The 6,834-nt window shown below is 39.5% G+C and overlaps 1 protein-coding gene across 9 annotated transcripts in view; it reads right to left on the bottom strand.

The window, feature by feature from the left end:
- Positions 1 to 295: 295 nt before the first annotated feature.
- Rpap2 (RNA polymerase II associated protein 2) overlaps positions 296 to 6,834 on the bottom strand; it is a 64,481-nt gene continuing 57,942 nt past the window's right edge. For 5 of the 9 annotated variants that reach the window (NM_001359918.1, NM_001289569.1, NM_144911.3 and 2 more), the window contains exon 13: positions 296 to 668. The gene's annotated coding sequence lies outside the window, so the exon portion shown is untranslated. The remainder of the gene's footprint in view (positions 669 to 6,834) is intronic. The other 4 variants (XM_006534900.3, XM_030254408.1, XM_006534903.3 and 1 more) reach the window with 1 other exon arrangement.

Below are 6,834 nucleotides of genomic sequence, written 5' to 3'. Positions count from 1 at the left end.
CAGAAGCCCTGGCTATGTCGTTAGGTGGAAGTGGTCAGTTAGGCAAGATGTGGGATACTGTGGAAACCAAGAGATTCACTACTGTGTAGATGGGAATAGTTGGGGTTAGTCAGACTAGGCTGGGAGACCCTGGCCAGATTTGACAGGTTGGAGAGAAGGTGTGAAAGAGGAGCTTAGGGGTAGTCACCAGGCTAACCATGGAGGAAGACAGGGATGTCTTGGTACCAAGTGGGGTAGTAGTTGCCTCACAGGAGGGTTCTGGTAAGACCTTAGAGCTCGGCAGTCAGCAATGTCAGCTTCTGAAAAAGTGGCTTCACTGACGATCACATTTATTGACCTAACTTTGCTGTTATTTGTATGACAGAGTTTACAATAGGCCACAATTACCATTTTCTTAAGTTTTGGTTGTGTTGGTGGTAACCAATCAAAAAGAATAAAGGTAATTACATTTTCCCCAATATCCATTCAAATTTCAGTTTAAGACTTCATTTTCCCCTCAAATCCTGTGTTCTGAGGTTCTGGATGTAAGAGCTTCCTTCTTGCTGGGGTAATGGCTTGTCTGTGTCTGAGGAAGTTACACACTTAGTCATCAGTCACCCATGGACTCTCACTGGCGAAAACACCAGGCCTGGTGAGGAGCATTCCTCTTCTGTCTTCCTCAGTTACATCTGGGAAACAAACAAACTTCGGATAAAACACCTAAAATATTTTAATATCTACACAGTCATTATAAGGTTCCATCTCTTCTGGATCATTATCATGTCCTATAGTTGTTTGCTTGGAAGAGACCTTGTTCATAGTCCATCCCAGAGCAAGTCTTAAGTGATCTTCTAGTGCTAAGATCAGTTTCTCTCTTCTTATGCCTTCCTGTTAAAATTTTTACACTCAATATCCCATGGTTAATAAAAACCAACCATGCAAGCAGAAAAAAAAATCTATATAAGAAAAGTAATATGGTTTTTGGTCATTCATAATCCTTTGTAATTTGACAAAGTATGGGGCATATGAGCAATGTGCATAAAGTCTACATGAAACATCTATCCTTGAAAGTCTGTAAGCCACTTGAATACCATCTGTCTATACACGTTTAAAATATGCTAATTAAGTGCCTTTTAACTGGTATCCATTAAAGGAGGTCCAGAATGACTTCTAATTAGGCATTATGCGTTTTCAAGTATGTCTGATAAGAATTCCTACCAATCAACATGGCTAAGACAAACTGACAAATGGATTTAAATTTCCAAACTGACCATTTAATTTTTATTTATTCACTTTACATCCTGTTTACTGTCCCTCCTCCCAGTCACCCCCTCCTACAATCCTTTCCCCCCAATCCTGGTTCATCAAGTCTCTGCAGGGCTAGGTGCATCCTCTCCCACTAAGGCCAGAGCTAGAAGAACATATCCCACACACATGGGATAGCCCCTGCTCTAGTTGTGCAGGATTCACATGCACACTGCTACATCTGTGCGGGGTGCCTAGGTACCTTGGCAGGAAAGCAAGAACAGTCTAGAAGTGGATGGAGCTCGGTGGTGAGGTACTAGGTTAGTGTGTGAAGCCCTGGGCTCTACACCATGGGGAAAAGAGGGAGTGACTTCAGGCAATGCATTATCAAATCTGTTAGAAAAACCAAATATTAGGAAGTGGACAGTTACTCCTTCCCGACTTATGCTGAGGGTCCAGCTCTGTTTGCTCTTTGGTTGGTGGTTCAGTCTCTGAGATCCCCAGGGTCCAGGTTAGTTGACTCTGCTGGTCTTTCTGTTGTGTTCCTATCTCCTCTGAGACCCACAGTGTCAGGGATTGGTGCTTGTCCATGTGATGGGTCTCAAGTTGGGCCAGTTATTGGTTGGCCATTCCCTCAGTCTCTGCTCCATCCCTGCTTTTCTTGTAGACAGGATACATTTTCGGTCGAAAGTTTTGTGGGTGGGTTAGTGTCCCTATCATTCTGCCGGAGTTCCTGCTGCAAACTGTATTTTTAAAGATTTTTGAAAGTGATGCTTATACAAGCCAATCTGAGCTTACCTCCCTAAGGAAAAACCTTTTTTTTTTTTTTTTTTGACAGGGAAAAGATTATTTTATTTTTAAAAGCACATGAAAGGAATATGGAAGAACTTTGGGATACCTTGACAAAACTAAACCTTCAAATTATAGGTATAGATTAGGAAGGAGCATCCTAAGCCAACACACACGTCTATAAAGATACAAGAAGCACACAGAACACCAAATAAACTCTTTACAGTATAATCATGGTTAAACCACCAAATAATGCAGAACAAAGAAAAATATTGAAAGTTGAAAAAGCCACAAGTAACATAAACTAAACAAAATTATCTGCTGTAGTTGAAGAAAAAAAAACTTTCCATGATCCAAACAGTCTGAAGGAATTCATATCCAATAGACCAAGCCCACAAAGGATACTGGATGTAATACTTCAGACTGAAGAAGCACAGCCAAGATACTGCAGAAAGAGAGTGAGTGAAGCATGAGGAGTGTGAGAGAAAACGACATGTCTGTAAACAACACACACAACACAGGCTGGCTGAAAGAATAAGAAACAAAATCCATCTTTCTGTTGTTTTTGAGGCCCCACATTAGAGTAAAAGAATGGAAAACAGTACTTCAATCTAATGGGACCAGGAAGCAAGAAGTACTGCAATCCTGACATCTGGCAAAACAAACACACAAAACCACCCATTAACATCAATCCATTAATAGTGATTTCAATACCACACTTGAACAAAAAATAATCAGAGAAACATCAGATTAATTAATGTCATGCGTCAAATGGACTTCTCAGCAGGTATCTATAGAATATTCTACTCAAACACTGGAAACTAATCATTCCTCTCAGCAGCCTATAGAAGTGTACCTAAAACAGACCCCATCCTGGGATACAAGTAAGTCTTACCAAATTCAGAAAGGTTGTATCCTTTCTGGCCATTATGCTGTAAAACTTAAAATCAACAGCAAACACTAAGATTAAACAACTCATTACTAAATGATGAGTGGTTCAGAGAAGAAATAAAAGAAAATGACTGAAGCTAAATGAAACAACAAAACAAAACAAAAAACAACAGAACCTCTGGATACATTGAAAGTAGTCCTATGAAGAAAATTTATAGTTCTGAGTTTAAAAGAGTATCAGAAAGAACACACATAAATGACTTGATGCAACTCAAGAATTTGGAGCAAGGACAAACCAAACCTAAATCCCATGGATGGCAAGAAAATAGAAACAAAGAAAACAATAGTATGAATCTAAAAGCTAGTTCTCTGAGTAGATAAACAAGCGCCATAGACCCTTAATTAAGTAAATGAATAGAATTAGAAATGAACAGGGAAACACATACAAAATTCCATCAAGGAAGCTAGTATTACCCTAATAATAAAACCATGACCAGATATGGAAATAGTAGAAAATTATAGGTCAATATTTCAGATGATACTGATTCAAAAATCCTCAACAAAATAACTTGCGAACCAAATACAGACAACCTAAACAGATTACCCACCATAACCAAATTAGCTTTATCTGGGAGATGCAGAGCTGGTTCAACATATACAAGTCAATGAATTAATTACACTGATGGACTTACAGCAAGATAAAGAAATTAAAGGGATATAAACAAGGAAAGAAGTCAAAAGCATCCCTGTTTGCAGAAGACATGATCTTATGCTAAGAGATGCCATGACCACTATACATTCCCTACAAAATAATCAACAATTTCAGCAAAGTAGCGGAATACAGAATCAACTTGCACAAATCAATAGCTTTTAAAAATACACCAACAAACAGAGAAAGATACCACATACCAGTTCACAATAGCCTTAAAGAAAATATCTAGGAATAAATAAAAATTTCAGTGAATTTAAATGAAATGAATACTTTAAATTTCTGAAGAAAGAGATAAAAGACCATTAGATAATGGAAAGATATCCTATGTTCATGGATTGTTAGAATTAACATTGTGAAAATTACCATTCTATCAAAAGCTATCTACAGATTCAATGTAATCTCAATCACAGTGATAGGGTCCACACAATACCCCAGTTAGCCAAAACAATCCTGATCATAAAGACCAGTGGTGCACAGATTACCGTTCCAGACTCCAAGGTGTATTTCAGAGCCATGGTAATCAAATAAAGTGGTCCTGGCACACAAGAAGACATAGTTCAGTGGGACAAAATCAGAGACTCAAACATAAGGACATGTAACTCAGCCACTTAATATTTGACAAAGATGACAAAAAGCATTTCCAAGATAAGGTTCACATGTTTAGGCCCATACCTATCATCTCACACAAAAATTAACCCCAAATGGATCAAAGACCTAACCGTGAAACCTGAAACTGGTAGAAGAAATTACAGGGCTATCTTTCGATACATGTCAGTAAAACAATAGGATTCTATTTGCCTAGGAAACGAAGGCATAGGTGAAGAGAAATCCCACAGAATGGGGGAGAATTCATGCCAGCTACACATCTGATAGTATAAAGGACTAAAACCACAACCACCGCCACCACCAAACAACAAAGGCCCATTCAAAGGATGGGCTATGGATCTGAATAGAGTTCTTCTCACAGAAGAAATAAAAATGGCTAAGAAAAACCTCTTCTTTGCAATTACAGAAATGCAAATAAAACAACTTTGAGATTTCATCTTACCCCAGTCAGAATTGCAAAGATCAACAAAACAAGTTCTGGAAGGGATGTAGGGAAAGGGGAACCTTTATTCACTGTTGGTGGGATTGCAAAGTGAGCAGAAATCAGTGTGGAGATTTCTGAAAAAAGGTAAAAATAAATGTACCACTCCTTGCATATGCTCAAAGAATTCTACATCCTGCTCCACAGATACTTACTTGTTCAGCCATGCTCACTGTCACTGTATTCACAATAGCTACAAAACTCAAGCAATCTAAGTGTCTGTTAGCTGAAACCTAGCCAACTACCCAGGGTTAGTGAGGCCATGATCTTACAGGAGAACATATTACTGCTACTTTACTAAACCAACATGGTCCCTAAATACATCCTAAATACTTCTACTCATACATAAGTATAGTGTCTCATTCCTCACCAAAGAAACTTTTCTTTGCAGTAGATGGAAACCAGTAAAGAAAACCCCAAGTACTCAAAGTTCAACAAGCAATGCACTATGGGGTGCCTAGCCCAGATATACCACCAATACAACTCCTGAGCAAGGCTCAGGGAACATCTTGGAAGAAGGCATGGGGAGGTGATAGAAGCTGGAAGACCAGGAGGGATTGTATCTACTAGAAATAACGGTGCAGCTTCAACCATGATTCTTCAACAATATGGCTGCCTAAAGAAGACCAGAATAAAGGCAGCAGCAATAGACATGCTAACACAGAAGGGGAAAGACACTGTTGAGAGGGATCCCAGAGAGGGAGGGAGAGAACGAAGGAACTAGTCCTCTCCAAGGATGAGCCTCTCAACTGGTTATCCAATATCAAGTAGTCAGCCCTGAAAGCATATACATACAAGCAACCCTAAATGAATCCAGCAGGTTGTATGTATGTATGTATGTGAGTGATTATACAACAATAAAAAAAGAGGTCATGAATTTGAGAGGAGGAAGTCATGTAATTGCTTTTGAGATGGCTACTCAGGCAAATCACCATTAAGATTGAACAACCTGAGTTCAATCTCTGGGAATCACATGGTAGGAGGAGAAAACCTACTCCAAAAAGGTGTCCTCTGATCTCCACACAGTAATGTAATATAATCAAATATAAAAATGATATAAACACCACAGTAAGAGTTAATTTAATTTACCTGGACCCTTGGGGACTCTCACAGACTAAACTACCAAACAAAGAGCATGGACCTACACCTCCTGGCACATATGTAGCAAATGTATCGCTTGGTCTTCATGTGGGTCCCCTAACACTGGAGCAGGAGATGTCCCTAAATCAGTTGCCTGCCTGTGGATCCTCTTCCCCTAATTGAGCTGCCCTGTTTGGCCTCAGTGGGAGAGGATGCACCTAGCCAGGATGGAGGGATACCCAAGGCTTCCTCCACTCTCTCAGAGGACAAGAGGAGGGAGGAGGGACTATTTGAGGCAAGGGACTGGGAGGTGGTGTAGTTACTGAGATGTAAAGTAAATGAATAAATAATTATGGGCAACACCTTCGTTCATCTGTGGTACTTCTGTAATCTGGTTAGTTAATAAACAGTCACAGCTTGGCAAATTGAAAAAAAAATTGATGAGGGAAAAAAACTGATCAGAACAAGCATGTTTTGGGGACTGGAAGCAGAGGTAAGGAAGACTTTCTATTCTTATTACATATGTGTATTTCTGTGTTGTTTGGTTTTTTTTTTTTTACAATAAAGAAAATTTTGAGTTAATTAAAAAAATTAGGATAAATTCTTTTAATTTTGAATTTATCTGAGCACAAGAAGGGGGCATGTGAAATGAAAAAACAGGAAGAAGTACAGTCCAGGGACATTCTGATGGCCAGCTTGCAAGAGGCAAAAGACTGGAGTGTCTCTGGAAGCAGTGATAAAAGTCAAGAAAGCCAGCTATGCAGATTTGCCACTTGCCTGTACTGAGCTAACAGGGACGCTGCTAGGAAGAGGTGCATGCAATGCTGTCTATTGCAGTGAGCTGCTATTTCCTGGAGAAACACTTCCCAGGTGGGACAAGGGGGATGTCCCAGAATGCAAGAACCAGAGTCAGAGCTGCAGAGCAAGTTAACTTGAGGTTTGCACTTGGCTTTTGAAATTTTAAACTTATGGCTGGACACAGTTCAGGGGGAGAACACTTGAGCATGAATCAGAAGCTCTCACAGGTAACCAAACAGAGATACAATGCAAC

Source organism: Mus musculus, chromosome 5 (assembly GCF_000001635.26).
Source record: "Mus musculus strain C57BL/6J chromosome 5, GRCm38.p6 C57BL/6J".
In the NCBI taxonomy this organism is placed as follows: Eukaryota; Metazoa; Chordata; class Mammalia; order Rodentia; family Muridae; genus Mus; species Mus musculus.
The sequence above is the reverse complement of the archived record's forward strand: the minus strand, read 5'-3'. Positions and strand labels throughout refer to the sequence as shown.